Genomic DNA, 12586 nt, shown 5'->3' with positions numbered 1-12586 from the left:
TGTGTGACTCCTGTGCCATATAATTCCAGTGATTTCTGGGAAACTGTTAAAAGATGGTTAAATGGACATCAAAATTTAACTTTAGAAATTATGAATTTGGAAAACAACTATTATGGACACCTTTAGTAAGACGTTACCTGAATTGACAGGATCTGACATCTTACAAAAGTTGTCTTCAAGTATCAATAATTTGAATCCTTTAATCATTTCTCTACCTTGTTGCCAACTTCTTTAGGTAACACTGTAATGATTTTTGTTTTGTGTTTTGTTTTGCATATAATCTTCCAACGCTGGAAAAACCTAAGGCAACTGAAACATGAAACCTCTCTAATCACTTCTGCTTTGGCTCATTTACAAAAACAAAAGGAGGGAGATGCAGAGAATCAGATGTGACTGTGAGCATGCTGCAGACGAGATGCCCTGCTGTCTTCTGGTAGAGCTTGCCTGCAAACAGCATGTTCTGCTGAGTGGGCCAGGAGGGCTCTGGGAGAATTTTTACCTGTTCTTAACAAAGAGCAGAGCTCAAATGCTCTGGCCCAAGAGTCGATTAAGCCATGAGAATCAGGTCACTTCTTTTTTTTTTTTTTTTTAAGAGAGAGTGAGAGAGGAGAGAGAGAGAGAGAGAGAGAGAGAGAGAGAGAGAGAGAGAGAGAGAGAGAGAATTTTTAATATTTATTTTTTAGTTCTCGGCAGACACAACATCTTTGTTGGTATGTGGTGCTGATTATCGGACCAGGGCCGCACGCATGCCAGGCGAGCGCGCTACCGCTTGAGCCACATCCCCAGCCCAAGCAGGTCACTTCTGATTAGTAAGTTACTTCTGTATACTGTGTTTAGCTAGCTTAGAGACCTGAGTCATTGCTGTTGAAGGCTGCCTTCTTTGTTCACAATACTATAAAAGACCGCTGTATACAATAAAGGGGCTTCTGCTTCTGCTTCTTGTCTTCTGCTGCTTGCTCTTCCTTGTTCAAGCCGACCTGCGTGTGAGTTATCTGCAGCAAGTACCTTCGTTACTCAAGGCTAAGGGGGTGCTCAGCTCCTGTTCAAGGTGGCCGACTCCACCTCTTCCCAGGCCTGCCGGTCCCAGCAGCTCTTGCCACACCTCAGCCTGGGTGTCTGTCCTCCTCTCCTGTGAGGTTAGGCAGCTTCTGGGTGGGTGTTGACTCATCTGTGACCCAGACTGCTCAGCCCCTGTCGCTCTTGCCTGTGGAGTGACTTAGGGAAATGATGAGGAAGGGATGCCCGCCTGTTTTCCAGCTGCAGCTGGCCTCCCACAGTAGATGACGAGATGACAGAAGCAAGGACAGGGCCATCAATAAGGCTCAGGAATCCAGAAGTCCTAAGAATAAATTCTACTCTTCCAAGATAACAATTGTGTGGTCATACCTGGCAGGAGGTGCAGGTTGCTGACTCACTACACAGGCAGCTCCCTGTCCCTGGCTGTGTATGTCAGCACAGGGGTAGCAGCACTGGCTCCTCCTCCTGCCCAGCACTCCTCCCTGTGTGGCTCCTCCTAGCCTTCCCTCCTCCCTGTGTGGCTCCTCCTAGCCTTCCCTCCTCCCTGTGTGGCTCTTCCTCCTACCCTTCCCTCCTCCCTGTGTGGCTCCTCCTCCTACCATTCCCTCCTCCCTGTGTGGCTCCTCCTCCTAGCCTTCCCTCCTCCCTGTGTGGCTCCTCCTCCTAGCCTTCCCTCCTGCCTGGGTGGCTCCTCCTCCTACCATTCCCTCCTCCCTGTGTGGCTCCTCCTCCTAGCCTTCCCTCCTCCCTGTGTGGCTCTTCCTCCTACCCTTCCCTCCTCCCTGTGTGGCTCTTCCTCCTACCCTTCCCTCCTCCCTGTGTGGCTCCTCCTCCTAGCCTTCCCTCCTCCCTGTGTGGCTCTTCCTCCTACCCTTCCCTCCTCCCTGTGTGGCTCCTCCTCCTACCATTCCCTCCTCCCTGTGTGGCTCCTCCTCCTAGCCTTCCCTCCTCCCTGTGTGGCTCTTCCTCCTACCCTTCCCTCCTCCCTGTGTGGCTCCTCCTCCTACCATTCCCTCCTCCCCGTGTGGCTCCTCCTCCTAGCCTTCCCTCCTCCCTGTGTGACTCCTCCTCCTAGCCTTCCCTCCTGCCTGGGTGGCTCCTCCTCCTAGCCTTCCCTCCTCCCTGTGTGGCTCCTCCTCCTAGCCTTCCCTCCTCCCTGTGTGGCTCCTCCTCCTAGCCTTCCCTCTTCCCTGTGTGGCTCCTCCTCCTAGCCTTCCCTCCTCCCTGTGTGGCTCCTCCTCCTAGCCTTCCCTCCTGCCTGTGTGGCTCCTCCTCCTACCATTCCCTCCTCCCTGTGTGGCTCCTCCTCCTAGCCTTCCCTCCTCCCTGTGTGGCTCCTCCTCCTAGCCTTCCCTCCTGCCTGTGTGGCTCCTCCTCCTACCATTCCCTCCTCCCTGTGTGGCTCCTCCTCCTAGCCTTCCCTCCTCCCTGTGTGGCTCCTCCTCCTAGCCTTCCCTCCTGCCTGGGTGGCTCCTCCTCCTACCATTCCCTCCTCCCTGTGTGGCTCCTCCTCCTAGCCTTCCCTCCTCCCTGTGTGGCTCCTCCTCCTAGCCTTCCCTCCTGCCTGGGTGGCTCCTCCTCCTACCATTCCCTCCTCCCTGTGTGGCTCCTCCTCCTAGCCTTCCCTCCTCCCTGTGTGGCTCCTCCTCCTAGCCTTCCCTCCTGCCTGGGTGGCTCCTCCTCCTAGCCTTCCCTCCTGCCTGGGTGGCTCCTCCTCCTAGCCTTCCCTCCTGCCTGGGTGGCTCCTCCTCCTAGCCTTCCCTCCTGCCTGGGTGGCTCCTCCTCCTACCATTCCCTCCTCCCTGTGTGGCTCCTCCTCCTAGCCTTCCCTCCTGCCTGGGTGGCTCCTCCTCCTAGCCTTCCCTCCTCCCTGTGTGGCTCCTCCTCCTACCATTCCCTCCTCCCTGTGTGGCTCCTCCTCCTAGCCTTCCCTCTTCCCTGTGTGGCTCCTCCTCCTAGCCTTCCCTCCTCCCTGTGTGGCTCCTCCTCCTAGCCTTCCCTCCTGCCTGTGTGGCTCCTCCTCCTACCATTCCCTCCTCCCTGTGTGGCTCCTCCTCCTAGCCTTCCCTCCTCCCTGTGTGGCTCCTCCTCCTAGCCTTCCCTCCTGCCTGTGTGGCTCCTCCTCCTAGCCTTCCCTCCTCCCTGGGTGGCTCCTCCTCCTACCATTCCCTCCTCCCTGTGTGGCTCCTCCTCCTAGCCTTCCCTCCTGCCTGGGTGGCTCCTCCTCCTAGCCTTCCCTCCTCCCTGTGTGGCTCCTCCTCCTACCATTCCCTCCTCCCTGTGTGGCTCCTCCTCCTAGCCTTCCCTCCTGCCTGGGTGGCTCCTCCTCCTACCATTCCCTCCTCCCTGTGTGGCTCCTCCTCCTAGCCTTCCCTCCTGCCTGGGTGGCTCCTCCTCCTAGCCTTCCCTCCTGCCTGGGTGGCTCCTCCTCCTAGCCTTCCCTCCTGCCTGGGTGGCTCCTCCTCCTAGCCTTCCCTCCTGCCTGGGTGGCTCCTCCTCCTACCATTCCCTCCTCCCTGTGTGGCTCCTCCTCCTAGCCTTCCCTCCTGCCTGGGTGGCTCCTCCTCCTACCATTCCCTCCTCCCTGTGTGGCTCCTCCTCCTAGCCTTCCCTCCTGCCTGGGTGGCTCCTCCTCCTAGCCTTCCCTCCTGCCTGGGTGGCTCCTCCTCCTACCATTCCCTCCTCCCTGTGTGGCTCCTCCTCCTAGCCTTCCCTCCTGCCTGGGTGGCTCCTCCTAGCCTTCCCTCCTGCCTGGGTGGCTCCTCCTCCTACCATTCCCTCCTCCCTGTGTGGCTCCTCCTCCTAGCCTTCCCTCCTGCCTGGGTGGCTCCTCCTCCTACCATTCCCTCCTCCCTGTGTGGCTCCTCCTCCTAGCCTTCCCTCCTCCCTGTGTGGCTCCTCCTCCTACCATTCCCTCCTCCCTGTGTGGCTCCTCCTACTAGACTTCCCTCCTCCCTGTGTGGCTCCTCCTCCTACCATTCCCTCCTCCCTGTGTGGCTCCTCCTCCTACCATTCCCTCCTCCCTGTGTGGCTCCTCCTCCTACCATTCCCTCCTCCCTGTGTGGCTCCTCCTCCTACCATTCCCTCCTCCCTGTGTGGCTCCTCCTCCTACCATTCCCTCCTCCCTGTGTGGCTCCTCCTCCTACCATTCCCTCCTCCCTATGTGGCTCTTCCTCCTAGCCTTCCCTCCTGCCTGGGTGGCTCCTCCTCCTACCATTCCCTCCTCCCTGTGTGGCTCCTCCTCCTAGCCTTCCCTCCTGCCTGGGTGGCTCCTCCTCCTACCATTCCCTCCTCCCTGTGTGGCTCCTCCTCCTAGCCTTCCCTCCTGCCTGGGTGGCTCCTCCTCCTACCATTCCCTCCTCCCTGTGTGGCTCCTCCTCCTAGCCTTCCCTCCTGCCTGGGTGGCTCCTCCTCCTACCATTCCCTCCTCCCTGTGTGGCTCCTCCTCCTAGCCTTCCCTCCTGCCTGGGTGGCTCCTCCTCCTACCATTCCCTCCTCCCTGTGTGGCTCCTCCTCCTAGCCTTCCCTCCTGCCTGGGTGGCTCCTCCTCCTACCATTCCCTCCTCCCTGTGTGGCTCCTCCTCCTAGCCTTCCCTCCTCCCTGTGTGGCTCCTCCTCCTACCATTCCCTCCTCCCTGTGTGGCTCCTCCTACTAGACTTCCCTCCTCCCTGTGTGGCTCCTCCTCCTACCATTCCCTCCTCCCTGTGTGGCTCCTCCTCCTACCATTCCCTCCTCCCTGTGTGGCTCCTCCTCCTACCATTCCCTCCTCCCTGTGTGGCTCCTCCTCCTACCATTCCCTCCTCCCTGTGTGGCTCCTCCTCCTACCATTCCCTCCTCCCTGTGTGGCTCCTCCTCCTACCATTCCCTCCTCCCTATGTGGCTCTTCCTCCTAGCCTTCCCTCCTGCCTGGGTGGCTCCTCCTCCTACCATTCCCTCCTCCCTGTGTGGCTCCTCCTCCTAGCCTTCCCTCCTGCCTGGGTGGCTCCTCCTCCTACCATTCCCTCCTCCCTGTGTGGCTCCTCCTCCTAGCCTTCCCTCCTCCCTGTGTGGCTCCTCCTCCTACCCTCAGTGACGGAGCACTTGCCTGGCACGTGTGAGGCACCACATGTAAATAAATAAAATAAAGGTCCATTGGCAACTAAAAAATATTTTTAAAATATCAGTCCAGAAGCAACCAGGCTTGTGCTCTGATCGTCCTCTCTCAGGGGAGTTCTGTAGACAGTGCTTAATCTCCCAGCGTGTGACAGTAGACAAAGGTGTTGTCAGCAGAGACACGCACTAAGCCACCTCTCCAGGACACCAGGGGATCAGACTGATACAGCTTGACCCAGGCCCCCATGGTAAATGGCACTGTCAGCAGGTGTGGCCCAAGGCTTTAGGTAGACAGACTCTCTCAACAGGGCTCCGAGGCTAGGAGCAGGCCAAGGGCCAGACCTGGGATGGGCAGGGTCTGGACAGTCCAGGCCGCTGAGTCCACCCTTCACAGACCCCCAGTGTGAGGTGCGTGGTGTGACAGTGGCCCTGCCTGCACCCCCGTGAGTGAATGGAGCTTTGGCCTTTGGGGCAGTGGTCGTTTGTCCCTTTAAGTTTAATGTTGGGTGTCAGGTCACTGCTCACAACAACTCTAAAGGTGGCAAGCTGGACATTTTGCCATGGCTTCTGTTACACTTGGAACATTTTTTGTGGGTGAGGATGAACACCAGCCACACGCTGTGATCTGGTTGCAATTCTAGCTATTCTTGCATTCGCGGTCTGTGTGTTCATGGGAGCCTCCTCTGCTGGCCCTGGTGCTGAGGTCAGATACCGTCCTTACATTGGTAAGGCATCCTCTCCTTTTTGGCTTGAATTTACTGTCTAATCCTCTTCTCTCTCTAGTTATTCTTGGAGGACTTGAGTGCTGGGTTTGCCTGAAAAATATGAATTTTCAGTTCAGGAAGTGGGGGCTCTTCCAGGAAGATGGTGCCTGGAGGGCAGGGTCCCCACAGATGAGCTTGGAAAAGGGGTCCTTGGGTTCCAGAAGTGTTTGGGAGCAGTGGAGTCTCAGAGGAATTCCTGGGAAATGAAGCAGTCATGGGCGAACGAGGTTCCAGCAGCTGGAAGTGGCCAGGCTACGTGAGGCCCTGGCTGGCCTCAGGCATGTTGTCCTCCTGGCCGTGGACTGAGCGGTTCCCCGACACCCTCTGGGAGCTCAGGACCTAAAGGGAAGGCCAGGTGTGGAACACTGTGCAGCAGGTTGATGCTGGTGGAAGAGGTGTCCTACTCTTGTGCAGAGTGAGGCGTGGAGAGAAGAGCACCTCCGCGACGTGTGGCTTGTTGCTTCGTATCCACAAAAGTGAGCTTGTGAGGAATATGGGGGTGACACAGTGCCAGCATGCACCAGGGATGCAAACGGCAAGTCTGCCCCAAGGACTGACAAGTTCACGCCTCCTGCTGACATGACAGCTGTTTCCATTTCAAGGGCATTAAGGTCAGGTTCTTTGTGAGAGGACAGCACTTTGCAATGAGAGACAGGTCCAGTGGAGCAGGTGGAATCAGGCAAGGGGAGATGCAGATGCAAGAAAATTTCAGGAGTAGTGTCATCCTAGTGACTGAGGCTGGAGAGATGGTGTGCAGGTGGGCATGTTTGTGCTTCAGAGTGCATAGATGGTGTGCAGGTGGGCTAGAGGGTGCTTCAGAGTGCATAAGAGATGGTGTGCAGGTGGGCTAGAGGGTGCTTCAGAGTGCATAAGAGATGGTGTGCAGGTGGGCTAGAGGGTGCTTCAGAGTGCATAAGAGATGGTGTGCAGGTGGGCTAGAGGGTGCTTCAGAGTGCATAAGAGATGGTGTGCAGGTGGGTTAGAGGGTGCTTCAGAGTGCATAAGAGATGGTGTGCAGGTAGGCTAGAGGGTGCTTCAGAGTGCATAGAGAGGCCGTGTGCAGGTGGGCTAGAGGGTGCTTCAGAGTGCATAGAGAGGCGGTGTGCAGGTGGGCTAGAGGATGCTTCAAAGTGCATAGAAAGGCGGTGTGCAGGTGGGCTAAGGGTGCTTCAGAGTGCATAAGAGGTGGTGTGCAGGTAGGCTAGAGGGTGCTTCAGAGTGCATAGAGAGGTGGTGTGCAGGTGGGCTAGAGGGTGCTTCAGAGTGCATAGAGAGGCGGTGTGCAGGTGGGCTAGAGGGTGCTTCGGAGTGCATAGAGATGGTGTGCAGGTGGGTGTGTTTGTGCTTCAGAGTGCAAAGAGATGGTGTGCAGGTGGGCTAGAGGGTGCTTCAGAGTGCATAAGAGATGGTGTGCAGGTGGGCTAGAGGGTGCTTCAGAGTGCATAGAGATGGTGTGCAGGTGGGTGTGTTTGTGCTTCAGAGTGCATAGATGGTGTGCAGGTGGGCTAGAGGGTGCTTCAGAGTGCATAAGAGATGGTGTGCAGGTGGGCTAGAGGGTGCTTCAGAGTGCATAGAGATGGTGTGCAGGTGGGCTAGAGGGTGCTTCAGAGTGCATAGAGATGGTGTGCAGGTGGGCTAGAGGGTGCTTCAGAGTGCATAAGAGGTGGTGTGCAGGTGGGCTAGAGGGTGCTTCAGAGTGCATAGAGATGGTGTGCAGGTGGGTGTGTTTGTGCTTCAGGGTAAGTAGAGAGGTGGTTTGCAGGTGGATTTGGGTACACTTCTGTGAGTTGGAGTCATCTACAGAGAAGGTTTGGAGCACTCTGGCTCTGTGGCGGCCAAGGTGGGACAGAGTGTGTGGAGCATGCCTGAAGCCGTATTGTTGAGGGTGGTAGGCCTGCTCCCTGGCCTGCTTGCCTTGTCCTTGACCAGGAAGGTGTGCCCGGTACCATCCCATTTCCACTGTGTATTTTAAAATCATGCAGGTATTTTGAACTGTCTCTACCTCTCCTTATTTAGGATCCTGACCTGATAGGAAATATTAGCCCTGCTTTTGCTTGGTTCTTGATGGTGCCTTGTGTCTATAGGCTTCCAGGGAACTCCCACCCTGTGCCTGGGCATTCACCTCCCACCTGGGACAGTCCAGGCCACTCCCCAGGTCTGCTGGGCCCTCAGGACCTTAGAAGGGCAGCCGTGGTCCAAGCTGCCTCCCTTCTCAGACCCCTAACGGGTGCTTCTGAGCTGCACTGGCTGCCTTTCCCCGTCTGGGGCTGGGTTAGCAGGGGGTGGGCCAGTGTTCTGAAGTGGAGCTGAATCTGATTACTCTGACCAGCCCTGCTCTCGGAGGACCTCTGCCCTCCTGAAGACAGCTTCTTCAGGTACGAGGAAGCTGTGGGAGCATGTTCCTTGGCAGTCCCACCCCAGGTGACTGGGGACCTTCACCCTCTGGGCTTCTGTTTCCTCGAGGGTCAAGAAGACCACTTGCTGTTGTGGGGAGACCACTCAGAAAACACACAAATACAAATTTGAAAGAATCTGAAGGATTTTTATTTTGCCAATTCTGCTAATTATACCTGGTCAGGGACTGAGTCTAACAGAGTCCAAGTGGCTCTCTGAAAGACCAGGAGCCCCCTCCAAGGGAAATTTGCTATTTAAGGAGGAAAGCCACATCCTGTGGAATTTTTCAGTTAGCAAGCAAGCAAGCTACAGAAGCTAAAAAATTCTGTTAGCAGAACAACTCAGTCAGCCCCATCTTGGGTCTGAGCAGGTGCTAGACAACCACCGAGCAGGTGGTCAGCAGGGGTGAGAATCTACTTCAAAGTCATCTAAGTCACCAAGACCACCATATCCTGGGTTGAGTACATTTTGTGGATACAAAGTATAGAAAACAATATATTTTTTGGAATTTAGCAGAAAATAGCTTTCATTTTGTTTTCTCAGAAATGAGTCCTGCAGCTGTCTCTTCACAGGAGCAAAAACAGAAGAACTAAGATGGATTCTAGGGCTGGGGATGTGGCTCAAGCGGTAGCGCGCTCGCCTGGCATGCGTGCGGCCTGGGTTCGAACCTCAGCACCACATACCAACAAAGATGTTGTGTCCGCCAATAACTAAAAAAAATAAATATTAAAAAAAAAGATGGATTCTAGAATAGCTGAGACAGAGTCCCTACGGCCACAGCTGCCTGCTCATAGAGCCACAGTGACTCCACTCCGTGGCTCCAGCAAGGAGGGGATGTTACAAGTGATCAGGTGGATCAGGTAGTCTGACCACAGCACTTGCTTTACGTGACCAGGATTAGTAACTCATCACCTTGTGCCTTATCTTACTTATCAAAACCTTATTCCTACAGTCTATGACCTACAACTTATTGATGGCATTGATCAGTTCACACCACAACATTGCCTCCCAGGATTGGCACATGAACACTTCATAATGCTGGTGTAGGCATCCTCGTGGTACCTGTGGGCTCCCTGCAGGTAAAGCACCTCTCTGTTAACTGCGAAGACCAACCAAGAGCTCCTCAGTCCCAGCCCAGCAGAAGCCCTCCTGCCTGGGTCAGGCCTCCTCCTCCTCATCACTCTTCTTTTTACCTCTCCTCCTCCCACCTCTCCTCCTCAGCCCCTTCTCTCTTCCCCCTCCTCCTCCTCCTCTCTCCCTGTGCTCCCTTACAGATGTCAAATTCATTCTGAGTCATTTAAGTTAGCTCGGGTCACTGTAAGAAAATACCAAAGAGTGGGGGCTTGAATAACAGGAGTTTGCTTTCCCACCATCTGGAGGCTGGAAGTCCAAGCTCAAGATGTCAGTATGTTCAGCGTCTGGTCCGACCTCCCGCTGTGGTCTTACAACACGTCTGGGGTGGGGGAGACAACACACCCTGCTGTCATCATCCTTCTTTTAGTTGTAGATGGACACAATATCTTTATTTATTTTTGTGTGGTGCTGAGGATCAAACCCAGTGCCTCACAGGTGCTAGGCAAGGGCTCTACCACTGATCTACAATTCCAGCCCCCTGGTGTCTTCTTAAAGTACACCAGCACGATGGAATTCAGGCCCCACATTGCAACCTCATTTAAAGGTATTACCTCCTGAAGTGCCCAGCCTCTAAACATAGTGGCAGTGAGATCTAGGACTTAAACACAAACAAACACATCGGCAGGGGGCACAGTTGGGATTACAGCACCAGCCTTCTGAATGCACACCACAGCCCAGGTTGGTCCCGCAGGCTTCATTTGCCAGCCTCTGAGAGAGTCCTCTTGGCCTGGTATCAGACCTGGGATTCTGTAGAGAAGCTGGGGGTCGGAGTCCCTAGTGGAGTCCCAACATTCCTAGTCTAGGAATCAGGGTGAGATGCTTTGGAGAAAAGAGAAAATACCCACAGTATACATGGAGTTGTCTGCTCTGTTTAGCTGCTAGAACAAGATACCTTAGACTTAGGTGGTGACACAACACTGTAATCCCAGCAACTCAGGAGGCTGAGGCAGGAGGATTCCACGTTTGATGCCAGCCTCAGCAATTTAGGCCTTAAGCAACTTAATAAGACCATGTCTCAAAATATAAAAAAGGCTAAGAATGTGACTCAGTGGTTAAGTACCCCTGGGTTCAATCCCCAGTACCCAAATAATAAAAACAAAACAATTTAATAAAAAAGAAAATCCTTACACTGCGTAATATAAAAGCTACATACTTTCTCTCTTACAGTTCAAGAGGCTCCCAAGTTCAAAATCGAGGCCCCAGCAGATTGGATGTCTGGTGAGGGCCTACAGCTCGCAGACGGTGCTGTGCTCTCACTGTGTGGGGGGCACACAAGCTCTCTCCAGGCTTCTGACGCCCCTCGTGAGGGTCCAGGCCCTGCTCACTGGCCCAGGCCCCACCCTCACACTGCCATGTTGGTGCCAGGCTCCACTGTGTGACCTGGGGGACGCTGACGTTCAAAGCTAGTGTGGCCTGAGGGAGCACGGGAGCACAGGAGCAGTGGCACCTGTGGTTCCAGACACGGTGAGCCTTGACGGCATGGCTGTGACCCTCACACGGGAGGAGTGGGGCAGCCGGACATGGCCCAGAGAGTGGAGCCCTGCCAGCATCCGGCCTTGCTGGGTCAGTAGGCTGTGCCCCTAGAAGAGGGTTTCTCTGGGATTCAAAGCCCTGGCTCTTCCAAAAGGTGTTTTGGGTGGACTAGAAGATTCCAGAAACAGGCCCCAGGGCTGCCACTCCTTCTGCCTGCAGGGCAGGTTTGTGGCTGACAGCTGGGCAGGGAGTCTCCTCTGGGGGCTGAGGGCTGGCTGTGGACTCTGCTCTTCACCTCCAGGCAGAGCGTCACATCCTGTCTTCCTGTGACCAGGGGCTTCTGCTTCCCAAACCCGACGTGGTCTCTGGGCCGGAGCCAGGAGAGACCCCGTGGAGGCTGAGCCGGTGCCTTGCTGAGGTGAGCGCAGTGCCCAGGCGCCAGGTGGGAGCAGGCCCCACAGCTCTCGGGCCCTGCGCTCTGAGGAGGGAACTCCTGAGGCACTTCCCTGAGCATCCCAACACCTAGTGGTGGTCAGGCTGGCTGGGTTCCAGCGGGTCACAGCCTGTCAGTGCCCGGCCCGTGGAGAATGTGCTCCCTGTTTCCAGTGTGTGGGTCAGCTCCCATTCCCAGGTCCACTGCGGCCATCGCCTCTGGGCTGCCCTCTCTTGTTTCCAGGTCCTAATGCCCTCTTCCCTGCCCCTCAGCCTGACCACCCTGGGCTGGCAACCTCTCAGGCCTCCTCTTCAAGCTACAGGTTTTACTCTGCTCTGCTTCTCGCCTCCTTCCCGTGTGCAAATGAACGCTGCCTCTGCCTCCCTCTTACGAAGATGCTTATGACTGCATTTAGTGCCCTCAATCATCTAGATAATCTCCCCTGTTGATAACCTGATTCCAAACAGGGTCACATCCTCAGAATCTAGGGATAGGTCATAGATATCTTTTGCATCATTCAAGGGCTTTATACTTATCAACCAATGATTTCTACAGGTTTCCCTTTTAATTCTCATCTTCCGGCTAATTCTCATTCCCTTGCCCTCTCGTGTGGGGCAGTCCAGCTGGAGCACCTCTTCATTGCATTTGCTTTCTTGCTACTCTTCATTTTGCACTTTTCACTGACGTCATGTTTGCAGATCCATCCTGGCCATTCACAGCCGACATAAAGGTTAGAGTCCAAGGATCAGAAACAAACCCAAAGGCACCCCCATGTGCATCCCATCCTACCCCTCGAGGGCCTCTTCAGTCACTTAGGCATTTGGATTTCTTTCAATCTGGGAGACTTCCCTTGACAAGGAAGGGTCGACTTCTGCAGAGGATCCTGCTGGGGAAACCATCCTGCTGCAGGGAAGCAGAACCCTGCATCTGGGACAGGATTCCTGCCCAGGGTCCTCACAGCAAAGGCAGAGTCTGAGGGAATGGCTGGGGGTGCCAGCAGGGCTTCTGAATCAGGTGGCATCATCTTGGAGAGACTGTTCAAAGACAGCACTGAGAGCGTGGGCCTGGGGAAAGGCACCACCTAACTTAAGCCTTCTGCCTCTGACTTGCCGACAGAACACTTTTCCAAAGCTCCCCTCACAGGTTAAGGAGTTGACCTAGAATTCCATTTTCACTGATGATCAGAAGGGTTGGGCAGGATGGAAACCCTGTGAAAACCATCAGTGTTCCGGACCCTTCTATCCCAGTATTGACTGGCGTCACCCTGCAGACATCAGA

The 12586-nt window shown here is 55.2% G+C and overlaps 1 long non-coding RNA gene across 1 annotated transcript in view; it reads right to left on the bottom strand.

The window, feature by feature from the left end:
* Window positions 1–866: 866 nt before the first annotated feature.
* The window catches only part of LOC308637720, a 116460-nt gene continuing 104740 nt past the window's right edge, over window positions 867–12586 (bottom strand). Inside the window, exon 3 of the long non-coding RNA XR_014019666.1 lies at window positions 867–892. This is a non-coding gene — a long non-coding RNA (uncharacterized lncRNA). The remainder of the gene's footprint in view (window positions 893–12586) is intronic.

Source organism: Spermophilus citellus (genome assembly GCF_964194105.1).
Source record: "Spermophilus citellus genome assembly, chromosome: 18".
NCBI classification, from domain to species: domain Eukaryota; kingdom Metazoa; phylum Chordata; class Mammalia; order Rodentia; family Sciuridae; genus Spermophilus; species Spermophilus citellus.
The sequence above is the reverse complement of the archived record's forward strand: the minus strand, read 5'-3'. Positions and strand labels throughout refer to the sequence as shown.